The sequence below is a fragment of the Sminthopsis crassicaudata genome, chromosome X (assembly GCF_048593235.1).
Source record: "Sminthopsis crassicaudata isolate SCR6 chromosome X, ASM4859323v1, whole genome shotgun sequence".
Lineage (NCBI taxonomy): Eukaryota > Metazoa > Chordata > Mammalia > Dasyuromorphia > Dasyuridae > Sminthopsis > Sminthopsis crassicaudata.
Window position 1 is genome coordinate 27,506,225 of NC_133623.1, and position 17,037 is coordinate 27,523,261.

A 17,037-nucleotide genomic window follows, 5' to 3' on the forward strand; every position below is an offset into this window, starting at 1 on the left:
ATTGGATGAGGAGGAGAAATGAGGCCTACCTGTGGCAGGAGCTCCTCAGAGCCTCCCTGCTTGGTGATCCCTCAGGGGAAGAAAGGAAAGAGCCTGCTCTGCCCCCTGGGGATAAAGGGAAGGGGCAGGGGAGGGCCCAGGAAGAGGCCGGCACAGAGGGGCCCCCCAGGGAGCGAGTGCAGCCCAGAGAGGGCCTGGAGTGCTGCTCTGCCCCCAGCAGGATTGTAAGCCAGCAGACATCCCGGCCCTCAGGGGACAGAGGAACCTATTTCTTTTTACCAGGAGGGAAACTGAGACCCAGGGAGTGGGAAAAACTGGCCTTCTCTTACACTGATAGAAAAGCCATGGAAGGGAATGAGTGAAAAGCAGGGAGAGAGAAAGAGGAAATAAGAGGGAAAGGCAGGAAGAGAGAGGAAGGGAGAGGGAAAAGGAGGAACAGAAAGGAAGGGAGAGGGAACGGAGAAGAAAAGAGTGGGAGAGAGGGAAAGGGGAAGGGGCAAGGGAGGGGGCAAAGAACAGGGAAAGAAGAAGGGCAGAAAGAGGGGAAGGTAGAGATAAAAAGTGGGGAAGAGGGGAAAGAAGAGAGGAAAGAGAGAAGGGAGGGGTGAATAAGGAAGAGGGGAGAGAAGGGAGGGAGGCAGAGCATGGTGGAGTTGGGCTGCAGAGGGTCTCATATGGTAGTCTAGGAAAGCTGCCTTGCTTTAAGGAGTAGGAAACCAAGGCCCTGAAATAGGAAAGGTCTGGCCCTCTTTCACACTGAAGGAAAAGTCTGAGAAGTTATGAGGCGAGGAACAGGGAGAGGGAGAGAGGAAGAGAGCAGAAAAAGAGTCAAAGAGAGGAAGGGAAGGGAGGGGAAAGGAAGAAAAGGGAAGGAAATGGAGAGGGGAAGGGAAGAGGAAAGGAAAGGAGAAAGAAGAAGGAAGAAAGAAGAGAGTGGGAGGGAAGAGGGGAAGGAAGGGGAGAGATGAAGGGAAAAGAGAAGGGAAGAGTGAGGAAGAAAGGGAGAGGGGAAGGGAAGAGGAAAAATGAGGGGAAGAACAGGGAAAGGGGAGGGGAAGGGAAGAGGAAAAATGAGGGGAAGAACAGGGAAAGGGGAATGGAGGGGGAAGATGAAAAGGGAAGGGAAGTGGGAGAGGGTAGGCAGAATAGGAAGAGAGGAGAAAGGAGAAAGTAAGGGGAAGAAGAGGGAGGGGTAAAACAGAGGGGAGGAAGAAGGGACCTTGCTCTCAGACCCGCCTAAAATGCCCGCCTTGGTGACCCATATACCCCAAAAGCTCCATTTTGTGTTCTCATCCCCACATCCTGGTCCCTGGGACCCTATTGGATGAGGAGGAGAAATGAGGCCTACCTGTGGCAGGAGCTCCTCAGAGCCTCCCTGCTTGGTGATCCCTCAGGGGAAGAAAGGAACGAGCCTGCTCTGCCCCCTGGGGATAAAGGGAAGGGGCAGGGGAGGGCCCAGGAAGGGGACGGCACAGAGGGGCCCACCAGGGAGGGAGTGCAGCCCAGAGAGGGCCTCAGGTGCTGCTCTGCCCCCAGCAGGATCGTAAGACTAGCAGACATCCCGGCCCTCAGGGAACCCCAGGAACTTGTTTACTCCTTTTTACTGAGCGGGAAACTGAGGCCCAGCAAGGGGGAAGGACTGGCTTTCTCTCTCACACTGATAGAAAAGTCTGGGAAGCCACATTTGAACCCAGATCCTGGGACTCCAGAGGAGGGTGCAGGAGGCTCTCGGGGTTCTGTCTAGGCTGCTTCTCAGTTCTCCAAGCCCTGAAAAAGGCACTGGGTGCATCTGGTACATGGAGCCCCTGCCATGTGCCTGGCACTGTGCTAGGCACCTCGGCACAAACCCAGCTGGGAGGCTCTGTGCCCCACGTCCTGCTGTGGGGAGACCAGGAGTTTCCACCCAAGTCTGAGTATCTGTCCTATCTGATAGAGTGGAGAGTGTTGCTTTGGGAACTTCTTCCCATCCAGTTACCTGGAGCTAAAAGGAGAAAGCTGATAATAAGTCAGGTTTTCTTGTCCATTTTCTGCCAGAAATTTGTCGAATGCTTTTGGGCAAGGCCATTTTTGTGTGTTGTGTCTCTGTGCAGCTCTGTCTTTAAGGAAGGGGATTGGACTGAATCAGACAATCCTTTCCAGACTTAAGTTCTGTGATTCCGAGTTCACTTTGACTTCTCGGCTTTGCCACTGCATCCTCCAAGTGCTAGCATCTCTCTTGCGTCTACACCTTGCGTCCTCAGTGAGCCATCTGACCCACAGATCCCTGCACCTTGCCATTTGCCTAGTTGGGGGTTTTTGTCATGGGCCATCCATTCTTCATTTTCAAAGAGGACCAACGGTTTTCACTGCAAAACTTTTTCCAACAGTTGTCTACCCTCAATGTTTCCATTGCTCACCACTCACTCTCTTTTGGGTTCTGTCCCAAAGTTCTACTGAAACTGTTCTCTCTAAGGTTACTGATGACCTCCTAATTATCCAATCAAATGGCCTCCTTTCAGTCCTAATTCTTCTTGAATCCTCTGTAGTATTTGATATTCCCGATCATCCCCTCTGTCCTTAGCTGTGTGGAATGCCACAGCCTCCTGGTTTCCTTTCTACTCATCTAAATGATGCTCACTTGTTTCTTTTGTATAGCTGGTCTCCCTCTTCCACACCAATTAAGATGCTCCCTCTTAAGGGGCAGAGCCGATTTCCAAACAGAGCTAGAAAATGTACCAGGCTGAATCCTGATGGGAAAAACCAGAAAAAGTCACAGTTGGTCACTTGTACAACCCAGCATATCTATGGAGGTGAGAGGAAAGTGGACAGACACTGTCGATGGGTCAGGCTAGGAGTGTATTATACAAGGAACAATCCAATGCCCAAAGAGGAGAGATCACAGAGTACCAAGATAGGAACAGGTGTGAACTGACAGCTTTGTTGCCCACTCCTCAGTCCCAGGTTGTAGGCCAAGGGCACAATGAAAAAGGGACCTTCATATAGGGAGGCCCTGGGTAATGTGCCGAGGAAAAAGCAAGTCCAAAATGCAGGAGGAACAGCAGCAGCATCAGTGTGGCTCAGACCCTAGACCCCACAGAGCAAGGCCTCATTTTCAGCATGTAGTCTAGCCTACAGAAGAATTACCAGGGCAGAAATGCTGGAATTAAAAAAAAAAAAAAAAGGAAAACCACAATTTTGCCATTTTGAACCAAGTTTTCTCCAGCTGGCTGATAGAAGCAGAGTATGATAACATTTCTCAAACCCAAATCCAGATCAGAAACAGGCAGAGCTCAGATGGCAAGAGTGGGGGGAAGGGGAGGTGCAGTAATCCAACTCAGCCCTGAATCAAACTGCTATGGTAGCACTAAAAGCTTACAGGTTCCCAGCCCCATCCTGAAATCCTATAATAATATAACATTCAGTTCCCCAAGAAAGCAGTGACAGGTCCGGCCCAGACCCTCCCTCCAGAAGTATGGCAAAGCCTAAATCTAACATCAAGTCTAAAATCATGAAGTAGAATGGAAGAGTAAGTAAACAAACAAAAAAAAACCTTACCACAATGAGCCATTGTGGCAGAGAAGTTCAAGACACAAATCCTGAAGAAGAGAATGACTCCAAAACATCTACTGGCAAAGCCTCAGAAAGAAAACACAGGTTGGCCACAGACTCAACTAGAATTCCTGAGGGAAAAAGAAGCAAGTTGTTGAATTTTTTTAAGAGTTAAATTTTTTTTAATAACCTGGAAAGACTTACATGAGCTGATGCTGAATGAAGTGAACAGAACCAGCAGAACATTGTACACAATAATAACAATATTGTGTGATGATCAACTATGATCAACTTAGTTCTTCCCTGCAGTACAATGATCCTAGACAAGTCCAAAAGACTCATCATGGAAAATGCTGTCCACATCTGGAGAAAGAATTATGGAGTTTGAGTGCAGATGGAAGCATACTAATTTCATTATATTTTTGTAGTTTTTTTTCTTTTGTTCTGTTCCTTCTTTCACAACGTGAGTAAAATGGCTATATATATATTTAATATTTTAATAGTTTTTATTTACCAGATATATGCATGGGCAATTTTATAACACTGACAATTGCCAAACCCTTCGCTCTAACTTTTCCCCTCCTTCCCCCCCCCCATGGCTATATATTTCACATGATTGCACCTATATAATCCATATCAAATTGCTTACTGTCTTAGGGAAAAAGAAGGGAAGGAATGCAGGAAAATCCACAATTCAAAAATCTTATAAAATGAATGTTAAAACATATTTAACATTAAAAAATAAAACAAAATTTAAAAAATAAATTTAATGAGATCTCTGGAGAAAAAAATAAAAAAGCAGTGAGAACTATGGAAGAAATAATTGGAAAGGAAATATCTTGGCATGAGGCATAAAGTCTTGTTCAAGCCACAAACTCTCTGAAAATTAGAATGGAGTGAATAGAAGCCAGTGACTCCATGAAGCAACAAGAAATATTAAAACCAAATTAAACTGCTGAAACTATAGAAGAAAATGCAACGTTTCTCCCAGGAAAAACAACTGACTGGAAAATAGATTGAAAAGAAAAAATTTCAGAATTATTGGACTATCTGAACATTAGGACCAAACCCCCCAAAAGAGCCTAGATATCATATGTCAGGAAATCTTAAAGTGCCAAGATCTCCTAGAATCAGAGGGCAAAATGGAAATGTTAAGAATCCACCAGTCACCTCATGAAAGAAATCCCCAAATGAAAATCTCCTGGAAACATCCAAAATCCAGAGTTTCCAAGTCAAAGACAAGATATTCAAATACCAAGGGGCCACAGTCAGGATCACACATGATTTATCAACCGTCACCAAAAAAGAGGAGAAAATTGAAATTATTTTATTTCATAAGGGAAAGGATATGGGCTTACAGCCAAGAACTTATCCAGTAAAACTGAGTATAATGCTGCAGGGGGAAATATGGATGTTCACTTTCATGAAATAGGGGAGTTCCAAGTATTCCTGATGAGAAGACAAGAGCTGCAGAAAAGCTTTGTAGTTCAAACATAGGAGTGAGAGAAATGTGAAAAGGTCAACAAGAATGAACAATGATAAAGGACTAAGCCAGGATAAATGGCTTATATTATAATATGGGCACATGATACATGTGTCCTCTGTGAACTTTATCAACATCAAAGGTCATAGAGGGAGTCCAATTTGACAAGATCTGGAAATGATTCTCATGCCTTGATCTTAAGGAAAAAAGAGAAGAGGAATACATTGGTTAGGGGAGGCTAGAAAGGAAGGTCAGGGAAAATTATCTCACATAACGAAAGTACACAAATAGATACATATCTATGCAAGAAAGGAAAAAGAGGTAAGGGAGAGTGGCTGATACTTAAACCTCATTCTCATCTTCATTGGTCCAAAGAAGAAACAAAGTTATATTAGGAGGGAAAAGGGAGAAAGGGGGAGGGAAAATTAAGGGCCAAAGTAAAACAAACTCTAAAAATTTAAAGCTCTTTTTGAGGTGGCAAAAATGGGAATCTGAGGGATGCCCATAAATTGGGGAATAGATGAACAAGATATGGTATATCAATATTATGGTATACTTTTGTGCTGAACTCTTATTAGCATAATGACCAACTAGGATTCCAGAGGACCAATGACAAAATATGTTAACCACCTCCTGATAGAGAGGTGAAGGACTTGGGGTGCAAAAGTAGACAAAATATTCAATGTGGAAAATTGTTTTTAACTGACTACACATATTTCTAATAGGTTTTGTTTTTCTTGTATTCTAGGCTAGGGGAGGAAGTTGGGATGGGGACATGAAAAGATGACTCTTGGCTGCTTAAATATTTTTTAAAAGATGCTTCCTCTTGCCTTCCCCTATGCACACTCTTTCAACTGATAATCTTCTTCACTGTCATAGTTCCAAATAGCACCTCTACACCTATGACCACCAAATCGATAACACCATCGCCGATCTCTCTTCTGAGCTGCAGCCCCACATAGCCTTTAGGGCTTTAAGCCATAATCTTTTTAAAAATTGTATTTTAATAGTATATTATTTATCCTACTATATATAATCATATACTAGTATATAATTACATATAATTTTCTTTTTTTTTTGTTTGTTTGTGCAGGCAATTGGGGTTAAGTGACTTGCCCAGATTTGGACTCAGATCCTCCTGACTTCAGGGCTGGTACTCTATCCACTATGCCACCTAGCTGCCCCTTTAACTTTCATTTTTGCAAAATTTTGAGTTCCCAAATTTTTTCTCCCTCTCTCCCTTACCTTCCCCACGTTAGTGAGCAATCTGGTATAGATTATATGTGTATATTCATTTTTAACATTTCCACATGAGTCATATTGAGAAAGAAAAATCAGAACAAAAGGCAAAAAGCTTCAAGAAAGGGGGGAAAAAGGTGAAAATAGTGTGCTTCAATCCACATTGACTCTCCTCAGTTCTCTCTCTGAATGCCAACAGCATTTCCTATTCAAAGTTTATTGGAATTGCCTTGGAGCACTGAATTGCTGAGAAGAGCTAAGTCCATCATAATTGATCATCATATAATCTTGCCATTGCTATGTATAATGTTTTCCTGGTTTTGTTCACTTCAATCAGGATCAATTCATATAGGTCTTTCAAGACTTTTCTGAAGTTAGCTTACTCATCATTTCTTATAGAACAATACTATTCCATTACATACCTATGCCATAACTCCCCAAATGATGGGCGTCCTCTCAGGTTCCAGTTCCTTGCCACTATAAAAAGGGCTGCCACAAATATTTTTGTGCAAGTGGGTCCTTTCGCCTCTTTGATGATTTCTTTGGGATACAGTCCCAATAGTGACACTGCTTCCATCTCTTCTCCCTGTATTTGCCAGGAAATGCTTCTTCTTAAGACCCACTTGATTTCATTCTCCAGAATGTCTAGATCTAGAAAAGTAGCCAATCATTGTGGTCATTTGGTCATTTTGGAGATTATACCCCAGTACTGCTTTTCTCACTCTTTTATTGACTATGAGGGCTACTCCATTTCTACTACCTACTATGAAGGCTACTTCCATTCTTCTTCATAAGAGTATAGGTAATGATCACCAAACAAAGGAGCTAACAAAGGACTTAGAATCAAGTGGGAGAGAGAAGATTATAGAAAGAATAATGGGGACAATCTGTTGGATGAGATGGCAAAGGTGCATGTATCAGGTGGGTCTCGATGAGCAGAGGGGCCACTTCATCATCGGAGACTATAAAGAGGAGAGAGTAGGGCATTGTGACTGAGGGGTGTGAGGTGAGAAGGGGAGAAGGAGCTCCCCATGAAGGGCTGCAGTGAGGCAACATGGGCAAGGATATCCCTGGGAGGCTTAATGAGAGAAGAGAATGTTTCAAAATGTAGCAAATGGCCTAGCCCAAAAAGGCAAGGTTGTGTAACTGAATGCGGGGGTGGCAAAATTATGATTTATTATCAGTAAATGTTTGATTTGTATACCCATTTTACATTCCTCTCTACCTGGGGTCACGTAAAAATTTCTTGGGTAAAAAGGAGTCATGAGTGGAACAAATTTAAGAAGTCCTGGACAAGTAATTGATTAGGGAGAAATAGAAGGACCGTGGTGTTTCAGTAAGAGACCAGTGGAGAAAGGAAAAGATAATGATGAATGCTGGAGAAGATGAGAGAAAGCTAGGACACTAAGACATTGTTGATGGAGTTGTGAACTGATCCAACCATTCTGGAGAGCAATTTGGAGCTATGCCCAAAGGGCTATCAAACTGCATACCCTTTGATCCAGCAGTGTCTTTATTGGCTCTGTATTCATTCCAAAGGGGTAATAAAGGAGGAAAAGGGACCCACATGTGCAAAAATGTTGGTCGCTGCCCTTTTTTGAAAGCTTTTTATTTTCAAAATATATGCACGGATAATTTTTCAACATTGACCCTTGCATAGCCTTGTGATCCAAATTTTCCCCTCCTCCTCACTCCTTCCCCTAGATGGCAAGCAATACAAGACATCTTATATAAATTAAAATATATATGTTAAATCCAATATATGCAAACATATTTATACAATTATCTAACTACATAGGAAAAACCAGATCAAAAAGGAAAGAAAATGAGTAAGAAAACAAAATGCAACCAAATAATAATAAAAAAAGTGAGAATGTTATGTTGTGATCCACATGCAGTTCCCACAGTCCTCTCTCTGGGTGCAGATGGCTCTCTTCATCACAAAATCATTGGAACTGATATCAGTCTTCTCTGGGTCCATCAGAATTGATTGTATTATAATACAATAATAATAATAATAATACAATATAATAATAATACAATAAATTAGAATTGATTGTATCATAATATTGTGGTTGCTGTGTACAATGATCTCCTGGTCCTGCTCATTTCACTCAGCATCAGTTCCTGTAAGTCTCTCCAGACCTTTCTGCAATCATCCTGTTGGTTATTTCTTATAGAACAACAACATTCATATACCACAATTTACCCAACCAATCTCCCATTGATGGGCATCCACTCAGTTTCCAGTTTCTGGCCACTACAAAAAAGGCTGCCACAAACATTTTGGGACATACAGGTCCCTTTTCCCTCTTTTAGATCTCTTTGGGATATAAGCCCAGTAGTAACACTGCTGGGTCAAAGGGTATGCACAGTTTGATAACTTTTTGAGCATAGTCCCAAATTATTCTCCAGAATGGCTGGATGTATTCACAGTTCCAGCAACAATGTATTAGTGTGGTGGCACTCCTTTTTGTAGTGGCAAGGAACTGGAAACTGAGTGGATGTCCATCAGATGCAGAATGGCTGAATAAGTTATGGCATATGAATGTTATCGAATATTATTGTTCTGTAAGAAATTGACCAGCAGGAGGATTTCAGAGAGGCCTGGAGAGACTTACATCAGCTGATGCTGAGGGAAATGAGCAGGACCAGGAGATCATTGTACAAGGCAACAAGAAGATTATACAAAGATCAATTATTTCCAACAATAAGATGATTGAAGCCAGTTTCAGTGATCTTGTGATGAAGAGAGCCATCTGCACCCAGAGAGAGGACAGTGGGAATTGAGTGTGGGTCACAACAGAGCATCTTCACTCTTTTTGTTTTGTTTTGCTTACATTTTGTTTTCTTTTTCTTTTTTGTCCTTTTTTGATCTGATTTTTCTTGTATAGCATGATATTTGTGGAAATATGGATAGAAGAACTGCACATGTTTAATATATATTGGATTCCTGGCCATCTAGGGAAGGGAATGGGGAAAAGGGGGGAAATTTTTGGAACACAGAGTTTTGCAAGGGTCATTATTGAAAAATTATCCATGTATATGGATAATTGAAAATAAAAAAAACTTTAATAATAATAAAAAATAATTACACAAGATTGAAAAAGAGACCAATCAAGATTAAATAACATTAATTCATAGCAAACCCAAACAGCATAATGTTATGATTGCCTGTGGTTCCACCCAACAGTGCAAGAATAGGAGAAAAGGAAGAGAATAGTGAGAGTAATACAGGTTTTCTATTTGGTAAGGTGGGATCCTCAGTAGTACAACATGATGAGTGGCATCCTCAAGTTCTCCTGACATTAAGAAAAAGGCCAAGGAAGCATGGGGATTGTTCACTGGTCATCCCTCATTTTTATTAGGTGACTGACCCATCTTCTCTTTTGATCATAAATCTCTTCAAAGATGTCCTTTACTTTTGTTCCTCTTCATTGTTTCTTCTTTGTTATATGCACTGCACCCTACTCCTGCTCACCATGGATCTCTTCATCAGTTACTCAGGGATGTTCGTTTTTCATTCTTTCCACATTATAGTGTTGTGACTTGTAATTGTACAACACCAGTAGAATACTGGTGTTAAAACGAAGAGGTTTCGTTTCTGGGAAAAGCCAGGGTCCTTAAAAGTTGGCAAGCAACCAAAGGCAATCCAACCCTCTTACCCACCTCCTATTTAATTTTGAGCCTATGGCTTTATCCATTGACAAGATCTATACAAGATCTAGATATAAATACTGATGAGTGATTTCTATGGGATCGCTCCAAACACGTCAGCTTGTAGTGAATATGCAGACTTCATTTATTAGGGCATCTGCCAACTTGCATTCCTTGTAGTTTATGAGTAAGACACCAGGGGGGATGCCCAAATGCCCAAGACATATACCCATCAGTTGCCCCCAAAATTCCCCACCTTGGAATTTACCCAAGTTGGATGGAAAACTCACAGAGCAAATGGAGACTTCTCTGACAAATCACCTTTAAGTAAGTAAATAATAACTAACACTTTGCTACATTTTGGTTACTTAGAAAGAACAGAATGCAAAAGTCGCAGTTTGCATCGCCTACCGCCAAGTTCCCGGCTCTATTTAAAGCCAGAAAAAGGAGCAGTTGCAAACAGTTTTCCCCGGAGCAAGTAGAGAGTGTTGTAGACAATCAAACCAATCAACCCATCCGAGGCCTGCAACTGAATATATCAGGTAAGACTGATACAGGGGGGAGTAAGGGAAGGGAAAACGTTAGAACTGGACTGGAGAGACTTTCTGAAAGTCTCCTCCGTTGCTCTGGAATTAGATTAAAATTTTGCTGAGTTTTCTACCAGAGTGAGTGAGAGCCAGCCCTTTTCCCCTTCCTGAGGCTCAGTTTCCCGCTCTGTAACAGAGGCAGCTTTCTTAGATGAAGCAACTTGCTCTTGCTGGAGGCAGAGAAACACCCATGGCTTGCCCTAAGAGTCCCCCTCCCCCCTCCCTTTCCCCCCCCTCTTCTCCCCGCCATGGGAGCCCCTCTCTTTCCCTCTCTCTGCCCCTTCCGGTGCCCTAGGGGGCCAAGCAGCCCCAATCATTTGCTTCCTGTGTCATCAGAGGTCCCTGAGGTGTTGAGTTCCTGAGGACCCCTGAGCCTGAGTGGGGAAGGGAGAGAAGAGGGGTGGAGGAAGTGGAGGAAAAGAAGGGGAAGGGAAGAGAGAGGGACAGAGGGAGAAGTAGGGGCCCCGGTCTCGGCCCCCTCCACGCTCTGAGGGAAAATGGCGGATGGTTTGGAGGCGGAGGGTCTGGGAGGGGGAAGGGAGCCAAGCTCAGCAAGGTTCCTGAGGCCCCTTTGGAGAGGAAGCCTCATCTGGGGTGGGGGGTCATGTGGGTGGACGCGTACCCATGCACGGCCCCCCAGTCCCCTCCCCACCTTTTGGCTGAGGAGTTTGTGAGGGGATGGGGGTGGGGCAAAACAGGGTGGGGCCAGCTGGGGGTGGGGCCAGCTGGGGCGCGGCATTTGAAGTGGAAGTGCTATAATATTTTAGCATCAATATTCATTAAGGAAATTGGTCTATAATTTTCTTTCTCAGTTTTCGATCTACCTGGTTTAGGTATCAGTACCATGCCTGTATCATAAAAGGAGTTTGGTAGGACTCCTTCATTCCCTATTTTTCAAATAGTTTATATAACATTGGGGCTAATTGTTCTTTAAATGTTTGGTAGAATTCTCATGTAATTACATCTGGCCCTGGGGATTTTTTCCTAGGGAGTTGATTAATAGCTTGTTCTATTTCTTTTTCTGAAATGGGACTATTTAAGCAATTTATCTCCTCCTCTGTTAATCTAGGGAGCCTATATTTTTGGAGGTAGTCATCCATTTCACTTAAATTATCAAATTTATTGGCATAAAGTTGGGCAAAGTAACTCCTTATTATTTCTCTAATCTCCTCTTCATTGGTGGAAAGTTCCTCCTTTTCATTTTTAAAACTAACCATTTGATTTTCCTCTTTCTTTTTATAATCAGATTTACCAAAGGTTTATCTATTTTATTGGTTTTTTTCATAAAACCAACTCTTAGTTTTATTTATTAGTTCAATAGTTCTTTTTTAAACTTTCAATATTACTAATTTCTCCTTTTAATTTTAGAATTTCAAGTTTAGTTTTTGGTTGGGGCTTTTTAATTTGGTCTTTTTCTAACTTTTTAAGTTGCAAGCCCAATTCATTGATCTTCTCTTTCTCTATTTTATTCAAGTAAGCCTGCAAAGATATAAAATTTCCCCTTATTACCACTTTAGCTGCATCCCACAGATTTTGGTATGATGTCTCATCATTGTCATTATCTTGAGTGAAATTATTGTGTCTATAATTTGCTCTTTCACCCAGTCATTCTTTAAGATTGAAGTGCTATGCTATAAGGTGCTCATGCTCCATCTTAGACCCTCCAACTCCCCAGGGGGCCATAGTGTGTGGTGCTGCATGTGACGTCATCGCCTGTGGGGATGTGGTACAAGGAATCATAGTTCTGAGCTAGCGGTCTGAAGGAGACTCGGATCCAGAAGTTATTACTTAATGAGGAGCCCGGATAATCCCGGGGCTCAGGAAGATAAGCAGGAAATAGGTCGAGTGGCAGGCCAGCAGGTGACCCGCAGGGGAGATGTGTGTTCTCCAGGAGCCCCCCCAACCCCCCATCCCCTCCGCCCCCAGTATCCAGCACGGGGCCATCCGGGCCATCCGTCCGGGCAGGATTTGGCCACGTCTACCCATGGTGAACACCCCCTGGCAGGGAACGCTCCTTGTCCTGCCCGTCCCTGCCACCTGTCTGAGTCACGGCTCACATGGCCTCATTTGGAAACCTGGCCAGGAGCAGGCCCAGGTGCCCAGCCTTCCGGAACCGGCGCCCCCACCGGGATCCCGGCGATCAGGGGAGATGTCTGGACCCAAACGGGGGTGGGGTGGGGGGTGGGGGTGCCCGTGTACAGACGGCAAAGCTCCACTAACTTGCGGGAAGCGTGGCCCCAGCAGCCCAGTCTACTTCCTTGCCCCCACCTTCCCCTCCCATTCTTGCATTTCTGAGTCAAAATTCTGTTTGGCACCTAGGTCCTGGTGAAGGCCCATCCCTCCTTCCCACCCACAGAGGCCTCTTTCCGGATCATCACCTGCCCATCAAGTGGCCTCTTCTGTAAGTATAACAGTGAGGAACAGCACCCGGGGACTCGTGACTGCTCTCTGTAAGTTGGGGATCGACCCCCTTCCCTATCCTCAGCCCCCAACTTCTCACACTGAAACCCCAAGGATTTCTTCTTGGGGGCTCGGGAGCTGGTTTCGGTCCCACAGTCTGGCCAGCCTCCCCCTCCCCTCACCTCAGAGAAAGTATTGTCAGGCCCCTTCTGAGGTGGAAGGGGTGGGTGGAATGCTGCTTCCCGAAAACCAAGGAGAGGTAGGTGAGCTGGCGGGCCGGCCGTCGTGCCAGAAGTCCTAGGGCAAGAAAGCGGGCGAGCCTGGAACGGGGGTCAGGAAGGGGAGGGAGGACTGGCTGCTGACAGCCAGGCCAGGAGATTGGGTGGCCCAGACCGGGGGCCAGGCCAGCAGGAGGATGGGCAGACGCAGGGGAGAGTCGGTCCCCAGAGGTGGGGGGACGTCTGTGAAGCAGGGGGAGGCAGAGCGGGGGGCGGCCACCCTGGCCTCCCGCTGCGCCGCTCCCACTCCACGGATGCCTGCTTTGGCCGGGCGCCTCGAGGGCTGGCTTGGTGGAGCGGGCGCCCGGGAAGCGCAGCTCGCAGACCTCTTCCCCCCATTTTGTTTTGTGCTCAGAGCCACACAGAGGACAGACCCGAAGGCGGATCTGCCAGGCCGAGGTCCAGAATGAGTACAGGGTGCAAAGGCCTCGGGGCCAGCTCTCCTGGCGAAGCAGAGGGAGCTGCTGCAGAGGCAAAGGCTCCTTCCCAACTGCTTCAGATGGGAGAGAACCAGATCCAGACAGTGGTCCAGCAGTTGATGGCCCTAAATATTCGCAAGAGTATCCCCCAGGGGGCCCAACCTGAGGATGGGCAGGAACCTGCGGCTCAGGGAGCCTGTGGGAGCTCTCTCTCTGCCCCAGGCCCTGTGCAGGCCCCCGGCAGTAGCCGGAGGAAGAAAGAAAGGAGGAAGTATGATTGGAAAGGCAGGCTACTCAGTAATGGCGTCGACCTGTGCGACTGCCTCAATGTAGATTGCCCTGGCTGCTTCTACCCTTGCCCCCGGTGCAGCTCCAAGAAATGTGGGGTCAAGTGTCGCTGCAACCGCCGCTGGGTCTATACAGAGATCGAGGATGAATCTGGCGAGCTGGTCAACACCTTCCCCTTCACCTATCCTGACTAGGGGTCACCCAGCACCCCAGGCCGCCTTGCCTTCCTGTCCTCCAGAGGCTCCAGGTGGCTGTTTCTTAGGGAGTTGGAGGGCCACTCTGAGCCTAGAGCTGACCTGACCCTAGTGAGTAGAGCTCCTTCCACTCCTGCCCCTGCCCAGGGCAGCCTGCTCAGAGGGAGACTGAGGCCTTGCTGCTGCCCTGTCCCCCTTCCTCGAGCCAATTCAGTTTATGAAGCCCAGGACTGCCCCTTCTCCTTGCTGTACCTCACTCCTGCAAACCCTCCCCCCCAATCCCAAGTTCGGTGTTTGTTTTCTGTGGACTTGGAGCACTTTCGCTCTTTCTGCCTCTTTTCTCCCATGTGCCTAGTCTTTCATGTAGAGTTCTAAGGGCCAGTTGTTCGGCTGTTGAGATATTTCAGAAGCAAAATGGACGAGGGTTGTTGAAGTAATAAATAGCACTGCAAAAGCAAAATAAAAGTCATTGGCAAATGCACAATTCGTTTTTAATCTCAGAGAATTCCCTTCAGGTCAGAATCCAAACAGACTTCTGGCCAATGATATCCAAGGGATGGTAAAGAGTAAAGCTAAAGAAAGGTGCACACCTGGAAGGTGAGTAGGCTAAGAAAGGTGCACATCTGGGGGGCAGGGAGGCCCACCTCATCCAGAGGTCCACATCTGGGGGGGGGGGGCAGACCAGTCTCACCCAGAGGGCAGCATGAAACTTGGTTCCACAGCTAGAAGAAGACTTGCCCCAGCCAGGAAGCCTCCCCTCATTCAAGTTCTGCCTCTCAGGGAGGAGCTCCGAGGCTTCATCATATGTTCCCTTAGCTGCTTGCAAAGACCCAGGGGAGGCATGGGAATGGAGTTTTTGATGGTAGTAAATTCATGTGGTTTTCATGGGAACGAATCCTTTGGTACCCTTCCCTTCCCCCGTCTAGTGTCTGCCAACAGTGTAAGAGACGTGACTGTAAACGGGACCTCTTGAAGAACAAAACCTCTTGAAGGAAACCCTCCACCTTTGGCCCAGACTGGCCTTTCATCCAGTGCCATGTCCATTTGGCCACCTGGTGGCTTAGGACCTCCTGGACACTCCTCCAGACATAGTTTCATTGGGCCTATTTCCCTTGACCTTCTTTGGTTTCTCAGGGAAAATTCACCAATCCAACACAGTACCCTATACAATCCAATGGGAACAACAGACAGGTCTTTGCCAACTAGACCAGGATACCTCCCCCCTTTTCTGGGAAGAAAACAACAGAGGAGGTGAGGGGAGTCAGGAAAATCCCACTGCTCCATTTCTGTGACTGTTCCTCTATTACTATTCCCTGTTCTTACATACTTCCCTGGGATCCTTTCTGTAATCGCAGGAGTCCAGGAAATCAGCCAGGTGACAATTTTCCCTGGTTGGTCGGGGATGGAGGGTGGGATCATTCATCAGCACCCTCAACCCAGTAGTAATCCCTGGGCCTAGGCTCTTCTCATTTAATGAAACAATTGGGCCCAGGGTATGGGTGGAACCAAGACCTCACACCAAGATAGGGAGTCAACCCCACTGATGTATATAGCTCCTACCCGAGTTGACTATATTGATATGTTAGAAAACTGCACACTGTTATATGTCTTTTTTATTAAGTTGGTATGACTCCACAGGGATCCTCATGTTCTGGTTAGTGGCCCTTAGCTCTATTCGAATTCAACACAACTGCCCAATAGGGCATGGTTCATTCCAAGCAGAGACCCTTAATGAAGTATTGTGAAATACACAATAGTAATAACAAAACATCTCCCCATCATGGCGGTGGGGTGGGGGGTTTCATGGTTGCCATTCGGTTTATGCAGAATTCCTTGTAACTCTATGGACCACAGCGTGCCCATACTGTTCGTGGAATTTTCTTGATAAAGCTACCGAAATGGTTTGCCATCTCTTTTGCTCTGTTCTTCAGTTGTCACTGACTTTTCATGACCCCATTTGTGGTTTCCTTGGCAAAGAAACCGGAGGACTTGGCCATTTGCTTCTCCAGATCGTTTTGACAGATGAGGAAAGTGAGGTAGAGGTTGAAATAGGCTGGATTTGAAATCAGGTTTCCCTGACTCCGGGGCCAGAGCTTTATTCACTAAAGCAAGTAGCTGCCTCAGAACCTGGGCTGTACCTTTGGCAGAAACATGCCTGAGAGCAGCGAGAAGAGGGAATACACAAAGAGGCTGTAACACGGAACTTTTCTGAAGACTCTAAGTCAAACTAAACCAGGCACCTAGGGTAAGTCTAATCAGAGGGAGAGCACTGAGATTCAGGAGGCTTTCCCAAACAGGGCCTCTGTGGATGGGACCCACACACGAATAGGACACGTGTGCCACACAGATGGGGATGCTGCTATCTCCTGGAGATCTCACTGAGATTGCCAGGCCTCTGTCTTCAGTTCCCAGAGTTCCTGCTTCTAGGTCAGCAGCCCCGGGCTCCCAGCTGGGGAATTAGCTCCTCCCTGCAGGTTACTTCTCTTTGGTCCAAGGGTTTAGGGCCCTCTGTTAGAAACCTTGGCTAAAAGAGGGTGAGCATTTTACATATGCCCCAATCTCAATAGCAGAAGGCCTAGCCTGGGGGAGTGGGGCTCAGAAATGTTTAACAATACATTTGGGGGGTTAATTGGAATTCTACATTCTCCATCACTTTCTAAAGTCAGGCCAATAAAAAGACCAGCCAAACTTGGATTTGTGCTGCTTGCCCATTTCCTAGGGCAGCTAGGGGGCTCAGTGGCTAAAATGTAGTCCTTGGAGTCAGGAAAATCTGAGTTCAAATCCAACCTCACACACTTCCTAGCTGGGTGAGTCTGGGCAAGTCACTTCATCCTGTTTGCCTCAGTTTGCTAATTTGTAAAATGAGTTTGAGGAAGGAAATGGCAAAGCACCCCGAGGATATGTTGGCCAAGAAAACCTCAGAAGGGTACGAGGAAAAAAACCCCAAACAAAGCCTATTTCCAG

General features: G+C 45.8%; 1 protein-coding gene and 1 pseudogene across 1 annotated transcript in view; one reads left to right on the forward strand and one right to left on the reverse strand.

Moving 5' to 3' along the window:
- Positions 1-17,037, reverse strand: part of PNMA6F (PNMA family member 6F) — a 185,923-nt gene that overhangs the window by 21,133 nt on the left and 147,753 nt on the right. The gene's annotated exons all lie outside the window — the stretch shown is intronic.
- On the forward strand, positions 10,380-14,536 carry LOC141548759 (ARL14 effector protein-like pseudogene; annotated as a pseudogene).